This window comes from Schistocerca piceifrons, chromosome 6 (genome assembly GCF_021461385.2).
Source record: "Schistocerca piceifrons isolate TAMUIC-IGC-003096 chromosome 6, iqSchPice1.1, whole genome shotgun sequence".
NCBI lineage: Eukaryota > Metazoa > Arthropoda > Insecta > Orthoptera > Acrididae > Schistocerca > Schistocerca piceifrons.
Window position 1 is genome coordinate 379306523 of NC_060143.1, and position 15381 is coordinate 379321903.

At 40.8% G+C, this 15381-nt stretch overlaps 1 protein-coding gene across 2 annotated transcripts in view; it reads right to left on the reverse strand.

Annotated features, from left to right (window-relative positions):
- Positions 1-15381, reverse strand: part of LOC124802407 (ATP-binding cassette sub-family G member 1-like) — a 794031-nt gene that overhangs the window by 399641 nt on the left and 379009 nt on the right. The window lies entirely within an intron of this gene.

A 15381-nucleotide genomic window follows, 5' to 3' on the forward strand; every position in this document is an offset into this window, starting at 1 on the left:
AGCCCATTTACTATTGGTTTTGTGATATGCCTTTGTTCCCTAGATTTGTCTACAAAGATATTATCAATAGCAGTCTCGAAGCATTTACATATCCTTTGTACCAAAGTTCATAGTAGGAACTAAATTGAACGATAGTGTTACTGACTGCAGTAATTGTTCACTGACAGAACTTTCAATAAATCCACATTAAAATCACCAGAAACCACTATTTACTTATTTTTACCGTGAAATGGGACAGCAGAGCTTCAAGATTTTTTATGAAGAGGTTAAAATTTCCTGATGGTGATCTATTATACCTACTATTATAAAGGATGTATTATGAAATATTACTTCTGTTGCACACGCTTCTAAGTGTTGCTCTGAGCAAAATTTATTGATATAAATAGTCTTGAAATCAAAACAGATTCTGACAAATGAGGCAGCTCCTTCTTTCTCCATATTTTCTCTACAGAAGTAAGAAGCTAACTTGATTCCTGTAACATTTAACATATCTATACCAGTGTTCACATGTTATTCAGAGAGGCACATTATATTAACTGGTTTGCTCAGCTTTAATTCTTCAACACAAATAAGTAACTCATTATGCTTAACCCGTAGTCCTTGGATACTCTGATGGAATAACGATAACTGATTTTGTGCACTGGCTGAATTACAACTGGATGAACCTAATTTTCCTGCCAATTTTTGAGTATCTCTAGTTTCAATCAGAGGCTGCCAGCATGAATTATGTACATTAAAATTTGCTTTATGGCTGCCTATTCTATCAATGAGAATGTCATTTTCAGCCTGTCTCTGAACATCTTTTGCTTCTGCCCTCCCTACCCTAAATGAACTGCTGATCTGTCACTTGTAACCACTGGTGCTTTACCACTTGTGATGGTGCCCCTCTTAAATTATTTGCTAGTAGCCCAGACAGTTTCCCCTTTTCTTTCTAGTTGAAGTGAAGGACATGCTTAGTATAGTCCCAACTAAACTGTTACACATGAGTTATAAGACTATGTCGTCCAATGTCTACACAATCACAAAATGTAACTGAAATTTAATTTATCAGACAGCTAAAAATTAATAAAGACAAATGGTATAATAAAAAGTCAAAGAAAAATGTGTAAGAAAAATGTCATCCAAAGTCTATGCAATCACAAAAAGTAATTGAAATTCCATTTATAATAGAGATATAAATTCAAAAGTCAAACTAATACATATGTGTAAAATACATCAACAATGTTACACACATCAGTTAGAAGAATATGTCACCCAACTGAGAGGTGGCATGAGCCCCCTCTCATATTTCTATCTTACGATTTTCCACTCTAATTGCATGCAGTGAAAAGTCGCTATTCCTTCCCACGCGGACTTCCCACGCAGCGTCTCTCGTCACCCGGGTGGTCCGGTGACAGGCGGGCTCTGCTAAGCTGACGGGTGTGAGGAAGTCGAGTGAATGCTTTGCAGACGCCGACATTGTCAAAAGACACGCCCGGAGGGGTCTGAAGTAGCGGCTGGGTTAGAGGTTCCGTTACTTCGCAGAATCTTAGCGAAAACACTTTCTGGCGGGCTACCAGCGAGGCGTGGGAATGACTTGTGTACCCAGGCAGTTGTGGCGGGAAAATTCCCGCGCTTTCTGCAAAATAGTAACTGTGATTGGCTTGCTCAGGGCATAGCTCCGTGACGTAGCAAAATCAGCGCAGAAATTGGAGCCGAGAATCTCCATTGGTGGAATGGTAGTGCTCCGGCAATGGAGTGGAATTTTCCGCCGGTTTTCGAGTTGCTGATTGGAACGTTTAACCACGGCCACTGTCGTGGGGGCGGGGATGTTGTGTGTTCGGCCTGTACGGGTGCTCTAGGTAGTTGGCTCTAGCCTTTCGGTCGAGGACGTCGAAGCAACCAGCCATCGCCTCCGGTACGCCAAATCGTGTTCTTGCAGTTAAGAAGACAGATTGGTAAGGTTTGTCCGCAGCACCGGCAGACAGGGATTTTCCTAGGTGATAATCAGAGCTCAGCAGAGCACGCCTGTTCGTCTTTTTCTTTGTTCTGTCTTGGGTAGCAGCAATTAATGTTGGGTTGGCTATGTGTTTTCTCTTAAGATTTGAGTTGCAAGGAATTGGCTCCACATACCACTTCGTCTTAAACCTCACAATCTAGTTTAGGGTCAACTTCACATTCACAGCGTTTGTTTGAGTATCCAATTTGAGCCAATTTGATGTATTGTAAATGTTTCATGTGTTTTTGTTTATTATTTTGTGTTTAGTCTTAATAAATCATATTGTTATTTTGGACAGAACTTTCATTCTGTTAATCGGTAGAGCAACCCTATCATTCCTCACTATGTTAATGAAACCTTCGTTTATTTAACTTATTTATCAAATTAAATTATTGCAGGTGCCAAACTCTCTTCTACTCCACTGGCAGGGTTGATTAGAGTCAGTTCACGTATTTTTTTAAATGCTTGTGCAACAGCAAAAGTCGGAGTCAGAATAGGGGGGGCTTAGAGCATCATTTACATATGTAGATTCTAGAAGAATTTAGTGTTAAATACACTGCTAGCCCCGGCACCTCGCACAATCTCTACACATGTTATACTGTAACTGAAATTCCATTTATCATGTGGATAGAACTTAATAAAGAGGTATGGTACGATAAAAAGGCAAAGGGAAATTTGTAAAAAAGGCCATATTGGTTAAAAAAAAACTTCGGTTACACGATAGATCAATCTAATTTAAAGGCCATAAATTGAGCTAAATATCTACAAATTACAATTACGAATACCTTAAATTGGATAGAACACACAGGAAATGTTGTGAGGAAGGCGAACCAAAGAGTGCATTTTATTGCCAGAAAATTTAGAAGATGCAACAGATCTAATAAAGAGGCAGCCTACACTACGCTTGTCCTTCCGTTTTTCGAGTACTGCTGCATGGTGTGGGATCCTTACCAGATGGGATTAACGGATTACACCGAGAAAGTTCAAAGAATGTGATCATGTTTTGTATTAACAAGAAACAAGGGTGAGGGTGTCACTGACGTGATGCAGAATTTGGGGTGTAAATCATTAAAACAAAGGCATGTTTTGTTGCGGCGGGAATTTCTCACGAAATTTCAATCACCAATTTTCTTCTCCGAATGCGTAAATATTTTGTTGACGCCTTTTGCATATGGGGCAACGATCACCATAATAAAATAAGGGCAATCAGAGCTCTCACGGAGAGATACAGATATTATTTTCTTTTCTTCCGCATGCTGTTGAGAGTGCAATATTAGAGAATTAGTGTGAAGGTGGTTCGATGAACCCTCTGCGATGCACTTAGTTGTGATTTGTAGAGTAGCCATGTTGCTGTAGATATTCTTAGAAAATGACAATTCAAAATATCCTAATCCACTTCTTCAAAACCGACAAAAGTAAGTGAGATTGAAAGTAATTCTTCAAAGTAAAGCTACTCAAAATACCAACAATACATTATCGCAAATAAGAAAACTCACATTATAATCAAAAGTATCTTGTTTATTTGGAGAGCTAACAATGGGTAAATCAGACAATTAGGAACTTTTTGTGGCCAAAGCACAGAGATGGGATATTTCAGTTATTCATTAAAACTGACGTGACTCGATATTCTCCGAAAGTATTCTTCAAATTTGGCACACGCCATATTATTTAACCATTCTACGCTTTCCTTCATCAGCTAAAGAGACACAAAGTTATCACGCAGCTTTTTTGTGGCTACAATCCAACAGAACAACACAACTCAGTGAACTTCTTAACAACGATCTATTCGCTATGGAATTCACTGTTCAACTAATGCTGCAACGCTCTTGTTGTTATGAGTACGTTCCCACTCCAGACAGTGAAAGTGACAGAGCTGCCCTCTAACGATCAAATAATGAAATTATAGAAACACACTTCTGATGAGGGTCAAATCGTTTCTTCAACTCTGTCACACTAAAACTCAAAAACGAAGAATTCTGTTGTGTCAGTTTTGTATGATGGGTGCAAAATGGTTTTAGTACATTGTTCTTTTGCCCCCATGATCCTCCTTGGATCTCCGTATGGACCCCCCCCCCCAATCTCCCCCCTGTTGGGTCAGCAAATCCTTCACACACCTCCCCAGCCCACAATCTCAATTTATATCGGCTCCTGCACAAAACATTCAGAAAACATTCTCAAACGTTTCTGTTGTGGCTTCCGATGAAGAAAAACATTCTGAGGGAGTTTCGAAATGAAGCCGCCAAGGGTACTGGCTTGCAGAGTTAAAAACAGATTTGTAATGGCGCGGCAAAAAGCGCTCCCACTCGCGACGGCACTCAGCTGCACGTGGAGAGCCGGCTGTACGTGACGCGCGGTGCGAGATGGAAGACGCCGGTGTCTGCGAGTGGCTGGCTCCACGTGGCCAGGAACCGGACCTATCGACGACCGGGCCGCGCTGCGTTGCGGAAATAACAGCCGGTCCGCGGGACGGGGAAGGACGCCGCCGATGGTGGTCAAGATGGCAGCCAAGGGCACGCGCCTAGCGGCCGTCTCCCCGGCTTTCCTTCTCGCGGGGGTTTCCCGAAGCAGGAGGTGATGCAAAGGGGTCATGACCAAGCGGGGATCCAAGGGAGTGGGGTGGGGGGCTGGGGTGGCGTTGCCACGGGGGTCATTAACCCTTATCCTCTCCTCGCCAAAAACATGAGTGCTTCTCTGGTCATACGCCACAGGTCCAAATGTTGGTCAGTTCGTTCTATATCCTGAAACGTGTCTGTTCATTATTATCATTAAATACGCAAGTAGAGAAGAGGTTAAACATTAGTTACTTCAGTTTGGAGAGAGCTACTTTCATTTCATATTTAGCTACAGCCCCACTAACAGTTTGCATCCGATAATCATTTACACTGAAGCGCCAAAGAAACTGGTATAGGCATGTGCATTCACATACAGATGTATGTAAATAGGCAGAATATGACGCTGCGGTCGGCAATGCCTTTATAAGACAACAAGTGTCTGGCGCATTTGTTAGCTCGGTTACTGCCGCTACAATGGCAGGTTATCAAGATTTGAGTTTGAACGTGGTGTTACAGTACACGCACTAGCGATGGGACACAGCATCTCCGAGGTAGCGATGAATTGAGGATTTTCCCGTACGACCGTTTCACGTGTGTGCCTGAATATCAGGAATCTGGTAAAACATCAAATATCCGACATCGCTGCGGGTGGAAGATCCAGCAAGAACGGGACCAACGACGACTGAAGAGAATCGTTCAACGTGACACAAGTGCAACCCATCCTCAAGTTACTGAAGATTTCAATGCTGGACGATCAACAAGGGTCGGCGTGCGAACCATTCAACGAAACATCATCGACATGGGCTATCGGAGCCGAAGGCCCGCTCGTGTACTCTTGCACGACACAAAGCTTTACGCATCGCCTGGGCCCGTCAACACCGACATTGAGCTGTTGATGACTGGAAACATGTTGCCTGGTCGGAGAAGTCCGTTTGAAATTGTATCGAGCAGATGGACGTGTACGGGAAAGGAGACGATCCATGGACCCTGCACGTCAGCAGGGAATTGTTCAAGCTGGTGGAGGCTCTATAATGGTGTGGGGCGTGTGCAGTTAGGGTGATGTGAGACCCCTGATGCGTCTAGATACGATTCTGACAGGTGACACGTACATAAGCATCCTGTCTGGTCACCTACCTTCCATTCGTGTCCATTGTGCATTCCGACGGACTTAGGCAATTCTAGCAGGACAATGCGACACCCCACACGTCCAGAATTGCTACAGAGTGGCTTCAGTAACACTCTCTTGAGTTTAAACACTTTCGCTGGCCACCAAACTCCCCAGACATGAACACTATTGAGCGTATCTGGGATGCCTTGAAACGTGCTGTTCGGAATAGATCTTCACCCCATCGTACTCTTTATGGGCAGCCCTGCAGGATTCTTGGTCAGTTCCCTCCAGCACTGCTTCGGACAATAGTCGAGTCCATACCAAGTCGTGTTGCGGCACTTCTGCGTATTCGCGGGGGCCCTGCGCGATATTAGGCAGGTGTACCAGTTTCTTTGGCTCTTCAGTGTAAAAGGAATGCGCAACCGATAGCTGTCTTTTACATTCAGCACATTAACCAAGGAGACAGAATAGGACGCTAATTATTAAGGAGGTTTTCAACTCACTCTTTCTTAAATACACTAGGAAAAGGGACGGGGTTGCAATATATAACTCGAGAATTACTTTTCAACATACGGTCCTAATGGTTTGTTACACAATTTGATTGGACGTGGATTAAGTATAGACAAAACAACACAAGTACAAAAATAGTAGTTGGTATTGTCCTCTCCTCTAAACCAATTAGGGAAGCGAATCTAACACTCTTACACTCGCTCACGCCACAACACACAGAAATGAATACTGCATTATTACTACCAAAACTACCGCGAAACTCAACGGCTACCAGCTGAGGGTATCTTGGCTAGAGACGAGACCCAGACTGATCAACACGTGGTCGCACATGGCACAGTACATACAGAGAAAACCCCGGTTATAGCTTCGACAAAATTTACAGAAATATAATAAAGCGTGCAAACGATGCTCGAACGCTGAAGGCGTGAACGTTTGTTGGAAAATTACTGAAAGGACGAACTAAATATTATACTCTGAACTTATCAATTCTTGAACCAAAAAATAATTTGGCTAAAAAAATACATAGTCCAAGCTACAGACTGAGGTCATTTTACCGACCGATTGTAAAAAACGCGATTGAGAAATCTAGATTCCCACAGTGAAGAGAGGTTCGATGTACAACAGAAAAATTCAGTAGGAATTTGAAATGCATTTCATACAACACTCACGTACTGAAAGTGCACGTTTTAACAAAGAATGGGCTTTCACTCTCTACCACTGGCCACGTAGCAGAGTGGCCACGCAAAGACACCGGCTTTCAGGTTCTAAATACTCAAGAATATCTAACATTCATCTCCCGCCTCTCGTAATTTCGCCCTATACACTGTGAATAAATCCATTATACTATCGGTCTAGGAAGACCAAGTCTTTTTCGTCTACCCTACATGTCGAGCCTTGGTCTCTCATACCCGAAGTGTTCTTACTAAAAGAACCTCGAGAATGATAAAAACCTTCATTCGAAATTATTCCTACGGTAATTAGCGTGATCATATCTATTTACGAAAAGGACTGAAACGAAAAATGATTGAAATTCACACTAAATAATTCAAATACCTCCACCCGTGTGCTGCCCACAGACGAGCCCATACTCACCAAGCTCCAGCAGAATAGAAACCCTTTCCACACATAGTCTAACCACTTCCGCTCCTGTCTGGTGGGGCAAGACACAAAAAATGCGAACGTCGTTACCTCCCACCTTCACTCTTTTTACCTGCTATTGAATCAGCTCTGATGATGCAACTAGATCTCTCTGCCTTTCTGCTTCCATACAAGTAGTGGTAAAACTAAAGTAGCAAACGAAATGCAGCAGCAGATAGACAGCTACTGGCTACTCTCAGGAAAACTCACATTCACTAGCTTCAGTCACGCACAACAGGTTAAATGATGGAACAATGATATGGGAATGATTAAGGTGCCCAATTACTGACAACATAAAGAAGAAAAGAAACAAAACTTCCTTGCGAGAGAATACTGGCACAGAAAAGCAACGGATAAAAGGAATACGAGCAGAAACATACCTTATATGAGAATGATCTGATGAGTCTCTTTCTCTCTGCGTTATGTAGCAACATCCTACCAATGGTAATCACAACAGCACTGACACCTTCTCTGAGATGTTCCAGTGTTCTTCGCAGTGGGGCTACGTAAATGCGGTCCTTAGTGCACCCCAAAGGAAAAAGCGTTACATCAGGCTACCTGAGGAGGGGGAGGGGGCGCAGAGCCACATCATTTTCATCACTACACAAAATCCAGCGGAAATTCGTTGTTTATGTAGCGACGAACATCGATCCTCCAATGAAAGGATCCTCTGAGTGCGAAAATATTTTATTGTCGCCAACTTATATAGGAAGAAATGACCATCTTAAGAAGAGCAGAGAACTTAGAGCCCCTACAGAACGATACAAGTATTCATTTTCTCCATGCAATGTTAAGAGAGTGGAAAGGCAGCCAGGAATTGAAGTGTGAAGTGCAGAGTAGTTATGTAGATGTAGATGAATATAGACCGCCTCAGTTACTACTGGTTCCCCTACAGCTTTTTCTCCATGTACGGTTCCCTCTAGTACCATCCAAGTGTTTTAACAAATGCCCTTCTTCTAGTTAGCGTTTTCAACAAACCTCTTGCCTTGTCGATTCTATGGCAAGCCTGTGCATTTCTTATCTCACGAATCTCTCTAATTTTCAGCATCTCAAACATCATATATGATACGATTTTATTCCCTTTTTTTCCCAGTTTTCTCACAGTCCATGATTAATTTCTGTACGGTACTGTGCACTGCATGTAAATTATCGGAAATTTCTAAGTTAAGGTCTCCGTTTACCACCAATACAGAACTGAGGATCTTTAGACGATAATCAGTTTGGCTATCGCAAACGTAGGGTCACCAGAGAGGCAGTTCTGACACTGTGGTTGATAAGGGAGGAAAAACTTAAAGAAAGTCAAGACATGTTCATAGGTATCGTCGATCTGAAATTAAGTTTGACAATGTGCAGAGGTGCAATATGGGAACAATAAGAATGGAAGACTAAGAACGATATGCTCGGTTTAAAAAGCTCGGTTTACATCGAAGAAACAATGACGCAAAGAAAAAAAGAAAGGTTCAACAGTAGGAGTAAAATTCTGGGTGAAAAGATATTAAAGATAATTTTCACTGATTACATTGCTGTCATAAGTGAAAAAGAAGAATTACAGCAGCTGTTGAATGGAATGAACAGTCTAATGAGTACAAAATAGGGTGCTGATAAACTCGCCGTTGAGCACCCATAAGCTCCAAACACATCACAGTACAGAATACGGTCTGAGAGTAAATCCAATAAAGACAGAGTAATGAAGAGTAACAGAAATGACAACAGCGAGAAACTTAACATCAGGACTGGGGATTACAAAGTAGATGAATTAAGGAGTTTTGCTACTTAGGCAACAAAATAACCCATGACAAGTGGAACAAGGAGGACATAAATAGGCTAGTAGCTCTGACAAAATTGAAATTCCTGACCAAGAGATGTCTGCTAGTTTCAAACATAAGCATTAATTTGAGGAAGAAATTTCCGAGAATGTATGTAGCGTTGTATGGTAGTTAAACATGAACTGTGGGAAAACCGGAACAGAAGTGAATAGAAGCATTTGAGACGTGGTGCTACAGAAGAATGTAGTAAATTAGGGGGACTGATAGGGAATGAGGAGGTTCTCCGCAGAAACGGAGAGGAAAAGAATATATGGAAAACTCTGACGAGAAGAAAGGCCAAGATGATCCAGTAAATAACTGAGGTCGTAGGTTGCAAGTGCTACTCTGAGATGAAAAACTTGGCACAAGTGAAGAATTAGTGGCGGGCCAGCAAGTACTCAGAAGACTGACGACTTAATTTTTTTTTGTGGAGGAATGCCACTTTTACATCATTCGTATTTTCTTCTCGCTTTAGTATCTTTTTTTTCCAAAGTAACAGTATTCCTGAACTTCGTCTCTACATCTACATGGATATTCTGCAAACCACATTCAAGTGCGTGGAACAGGGCTCATCGAAAGACCTTCACAATAATTCTCTATTATTCCAATAACGAAGAGCGCGCGGAAACAACTAACACCTCTATGTTTCCGTGAGAGCTCTCATTTCCCTTATTTTATTATGATGATCGTTACTCCCCATGTAGATCAGCGTCAACAACATATTTTCGCATTCGGAGGGGAAAGTTGATGACTGAAATTTCGTGAGAAGATTCCGTCGCAACGAAAAACGCCTACCTTTTAATGATGTCCACTCCAAATTCTGTATCATTTCAGTGACACTCTCTCCCCTATTTCGCGATAATGCAAAACGTGCTGCCTTTCCTTGAACTTTTTCGATGTACTCCGTCAATCCTATCTGCTAAGGATCTCACACCGCGCAGCAGTATTCTAAAAGAGGACGGCCTAGCATAGTGTAGGCAGTCTCTTTAGTAGATCTGTTACATTTTCTCTGTCTTGCCAATAACACACAGTCTTTGGTAAGCCTTCCCCACAACACTCTCTATGTGTCCCTTCCAATTTATGTTGTTCGCAATTGTAATTTCTAGGTATTTAGTTGAATTTACGGCCTTTAGATGACTGATTTATCGTGGAATCGAAGTTTAATGGTTCCTTTTAGCACTCATACTTTTCGTTATTTAGGATCAATTGCCAATTTTTGCACCATACAGATATCTTTTCTAACTCGTTTTGCAATTTGTTTTGATCTTCTGATGACTTTACTAGTCGATAAATGACAGCATCATCTGCAAACAACTTAAGACGGCTGCTCAGATTGCCTCCTAAATCGTTTATATATATATATATATATATATATATATATATATATATATATATATATATATATATATATAAGGAACAGCAAAGGGCCTATAAGATTACCTTTAGGAACACCAGAAATCACTTCTCTTTTACTCGATGACTTTCCGTCTGTTACTACGAACTGTGACCTCTCTGATAGGAAATCACGAATCCGGTCACGTAACTGAGACGATATTCCATAAGCACGCAGTTTCACTACAATCCGCTTGTGTGGTTTACCTTCTGGAAATCCAGAAATACGGGATGAATTTGAAATCTCTTGTCAATAGGGCTCAACACTCCGTGTGAGTAAGGAGCTAGTTGTGTTCACAAGAACGATGTTTTCTAAATCCATGTTGACTTGTGTGTCAATAGACCGTTCTCTTCGAGGTACCAGTTGAGATTCCTCCTCACTTTCACAGAGGATTCTGCCATTGATGTACTTTTTAACTTCATTTTTGAACCCTTCTTTTACCCGAATGTTATTTAAAAAAATATTCTGAGTACACCTCTTCCGCCAGTTTTGCAAATCCAGGAAAAGAATCGTCCTCCAGAAAAACTATAAAGTTGATGAAAGGTCCCACAATTGGTTACCAACACGGGAAAATCACAATATAAATACTTAGAACAATGCTTTTAAATTATTTTACAATTTTCTCTTACAAGGGGAGACTATGAAGTTCGGATCACGGATTTGCTTCAAACTTTGTACACTTTTAGTAGTCCGTTACAACAACACAATGTGCAAGTTGGACACCTAACTACTTATGCATCATATTGTGCTACAGGACTACTAAATGTGTATAATGTTTGAAGTCAATCCGTGATCCGAACGTCCTGGCGTCCTCTTGTTAGATTCAATACTTATAAATAAGGAATTTTGACACATCAACAACAGAGAAAATAGATTATAAAAAAACCAACAGAGTTTGGAACGCATATATCTGGAGACTAGAGTGATAAAATACTGCCATCCTTGAATAGTCGATGGGGAATGGTGTTCTCCCAATCCCACTTTATCACACAGGAAAATTGTGTGAATGCGAAAACGTTTTGTTTTGTTTTACAACACATACGGAACCCAAACTGGCCGTGGAATGTACCAACCAAAACTGAGATTCATAATATTCATAACGAAGAGAAAGAACCAAATTACAGTATTAGAAGTGGAAGATCTAGACTTGTTGAGAAACTCCCGGGAATAATCGGTGCAACTGCAAAGATAACTGCATACAATTCCTTACTCTGGCCAGTTCTAGACTAGCGCTCCAGTGTTTGTAATTCTAGTGAAGTAGGCAAGACGTAAGTCACTGAACGAATTCAGCCAGGCGCGGCTACAATTATAAAAGACCAGTACAGACCATACGTAAGTCTAATTACCGATATCAGGGAACTTAAGTGAGAAGTCTTTGAAATTATTCTTTCACGATGGAGTGATCAGCGCTTGTTGGCTGTAACATAATAATTTTACTTTTAATTTCAATCACAAAGAACCATTCCAGCTATATAAATTTTGACGTTAAGTCATCTTAAGATAGAAAATGCTATTGTGGCTCTTCATCCGTTTGGGGATGTCGTTTACAGAAATCTTCCTCAACTGAACTTGTGGCTGCTCGTTGACCAAAGCTTATGGAAAGGAACTTCCGACTCACTTTATACGCGAAAGCAACAGCACAGAACATCGATAATACCGGCAAGAAGTGCCCTGTGCCATTCAGTGTGTACTGGCTAGCGGACTGTATCTGTACAGAATGTCCTCTTGACTTTGTACCATTGGTAAATAAACAGTTGCAGCAGTTTACATGAATATTAAACTTAGCGCTTTATAGTAGGTTCTGAGACTTTCTTACACTTTATTAAAAGTATATTCTATAATAATCGACAAATAATGATAAATATAAGTGCGTAAACAAGATAGCTTGCACTATTTACAGTAAGATATTTTGAACTTTCTTGTTTTAGGTTTTCTGTTTCACATTTTGTAAAGATTTTGTTGCTGAATATGGACAGTGATCAAGTAAGAATTAAATTGAAAGTGATTAAGTAATTTTTATCTTATGTGAAGAATTACTGTAAATTGTATCGCAGTATTTGTAACGGAACTTTTATAAGGCGATGTCCTTATTGACTGGACATGGTACTTTCCTAGGATACTGGAGTCTTTATTTATATATACTACAAGCAGAACAACATGGGTAGCATATGAACGAGTAAGCAAATGAACGTTTTAATAGAGCTAACGTACGAATTTACTCCCGTCTATTTCGTAAACAGAGTGATGTGCGAGTCAGATACAGGCCTGTTCAAAAATTTCCGGAACATTCGTAATTTCGCACCAACGGTGCGTCGGAGCGAAATGCGGTTGGCATCGTTGCACTCGCCTGTGTTTAACATGTAACTGCCGGAAGTTTCCAAGGCAACTAGAAACAATGAGGTAGGCCATTCCGGGGGGTCGCGCTGCTATTGGCTAACGCGTATGATGTTAGCGGGTATACTGCTCCGGTCTCCCGCTCGTGGACATTGGAATACTGTCTCCCACGGTCCGCTAGAGTTCTAACGCCTGCCAGTTGTAAAGTGCTGATGCAGATTATTAAGCATCGCTTAAACCAAAATTACTACATGAACACTAGTATTTTATAGTAACAGCCACCTTCAAAAACTTAATGCAGTATTAAGAACTAGAACATCTTACTTCGTTCGTAAATACTCATTGTAGCTCGACGATCACTAAGCAACTCATTAGAGATTTTTCTTTACGGCAAGTTTTTATGTTTCCTGTTTTAGCTTGTATGTTCAGATGCGCTATTCTAATGAAGGTTCTTGGCTTCACGTAGGAAGAAACCACTTTGTGATGCATTTCAGGAAACATTAACGTTATTATGGAAAACATCTTTTGCATCACTCCGTCACACTTAGCAACACGTCGCTCTGAAAACTGCAAAATGTCACACCAAACTCGTTTATTTCATTGAACATGTCAACTGGAGGACAAGTGAACTCACCTCTGGAGATTACGAAGGTCCAGTCATTAATGGTAATATAACTGAATCCAGAAGAAGTTTCTCTGAGACTGAATCCAAAGACCTGTCGTTGTAAGATAGAATCTCACATGGTATGAAAAACTGATTTGTTGTTTTACTGCAGAAGAAAACTGGCAACTGACATGTGAAGTCATCCACAAGAGTACTTAAAGGAATCCGCTAAATTTCGGTTACACGATAAATGTCACAAATTTAAAGCCTGCAGATCCAACTAAATACTTACGGATTACAGTTACGAATAACTTCAGTTGCAACGATCACATAATTAAGATTCTGGGAAAACAAACCATAGTCTGCGAATTATTGGCAGAACACTTATAAAATGCAACAGGTCTTGTGAAGAGGGTGCTTGCAACATGCTTTTCCGCCCTCTTCTGGATTATTGTTGTGTTGTGTGGTATCCGCGTTAGATAGGATTGACGGAGGATATCAAAAAATTCAAAGAAGGGCAGCCCGTATTGTATTATCGCGAAATAGGGGAGAGTGTGCCACGAATGTGATAACGCGAATTGGGATGGCAATCCTTAAAAGAAAGACGTTTTCCCTGCGGTGTGATATTGTCATGAAATCTCAATCACCATCTTTCTCCCTCGAATGAGAAAATATTTATTTTTTGGCGCCCACCTACATAGGGAGAAATGATTATCGTAACAAAATAAGAGAAATCATATCTCGCACGGAAAGAGTTAAATGTTCGTTATTCCCGCGCGCTTTTTGAGTGGTAGAGAAACAGCTTCGAGGTGGTTCGGTGAACCCTCTGCCGGGCAGTTAATTGCAGTGTAGTCGTGTGGATGTACAAGAGCTACCTTTGTTTTGTTCCACATAGCGTGCAGGATCCTGTTACTTTTTTTCACAGCGCAGTTTCCTCTCCTTAGCAGTTTTATCTTAGTTCTTAATTTAGTTCGTGTTTAGCAGTAACATCGAGATCAAGGTACTACCTCTGTGTTGATCGACTGATATAATTTAATTTTCTTCAGAGATAATGCTTCCAAATGCAGACAGCGTACTCTTTTCACGAAAAAAGAAAGAAAATGCGTGAATAGTTCCAATGCCGATAACACATCGAAACGTTTTTCTAAAGAGAATGAGTATCTGGCAATTATATGTACGTTGTCCTCGCTATTGTTCCCGACAACCTTGGATGCATCACCGTGCCAATATAGAATTTTTCGTAATGGTAAACAGTCAGCTTTTAATTATCTTTTGAAAGAAAACCCTAAAAGCATATTTTTTAAGTCCCGTTACCGATCTTCGAGAAGGAAATGATTTCAACAAAACCCCTCATTATTCACATTAACAGGATCACTTCTTTTACAGCGTGACACCCGTTTGCTCTGTAGTTCTCTTACCTTTCTGAAATCGATGGCAAACGACATCCGTATTTTTATAAGAAGCAATTTTACATTCAGCAGTAGCACAATTATTCCTTATTTTTCTCCTGTACCACAAATCGACCAGCAAGAAAAATATCTAATAAACAACTGCGTTGTATTTATTTCAACGCAGAGATTTGGGAATTTGATTGCATAAACAATGAACGCGTAGTGTTCTCGCCTCGCGCTTCTCGCTTCCAGCCTTCCTAATGACATCACGGCGTTTCGCCAACAGTCTGCGCGGGAATTCAATACGGCATGCCCTGGGAAGTTTCACTATTGTATGTCTGTTAGTTATTGTTCAGTGCTGTTGTACTGTTTCTCCTGGGTGGACATGTGAAGTGTATAGATTACATGTTTTTACGGTAAGTATTGTATGAGTAACTTGCGAGTTTTACCAAGGAACAATATATTGTGCTACAATATATGCCTATTCCATGGAATTGAGATTCAATGTTTGAACTCTGACCTCTTTTGTCATTATTATTACTATTCTTCTTTTTGGCTTATGATCTGGA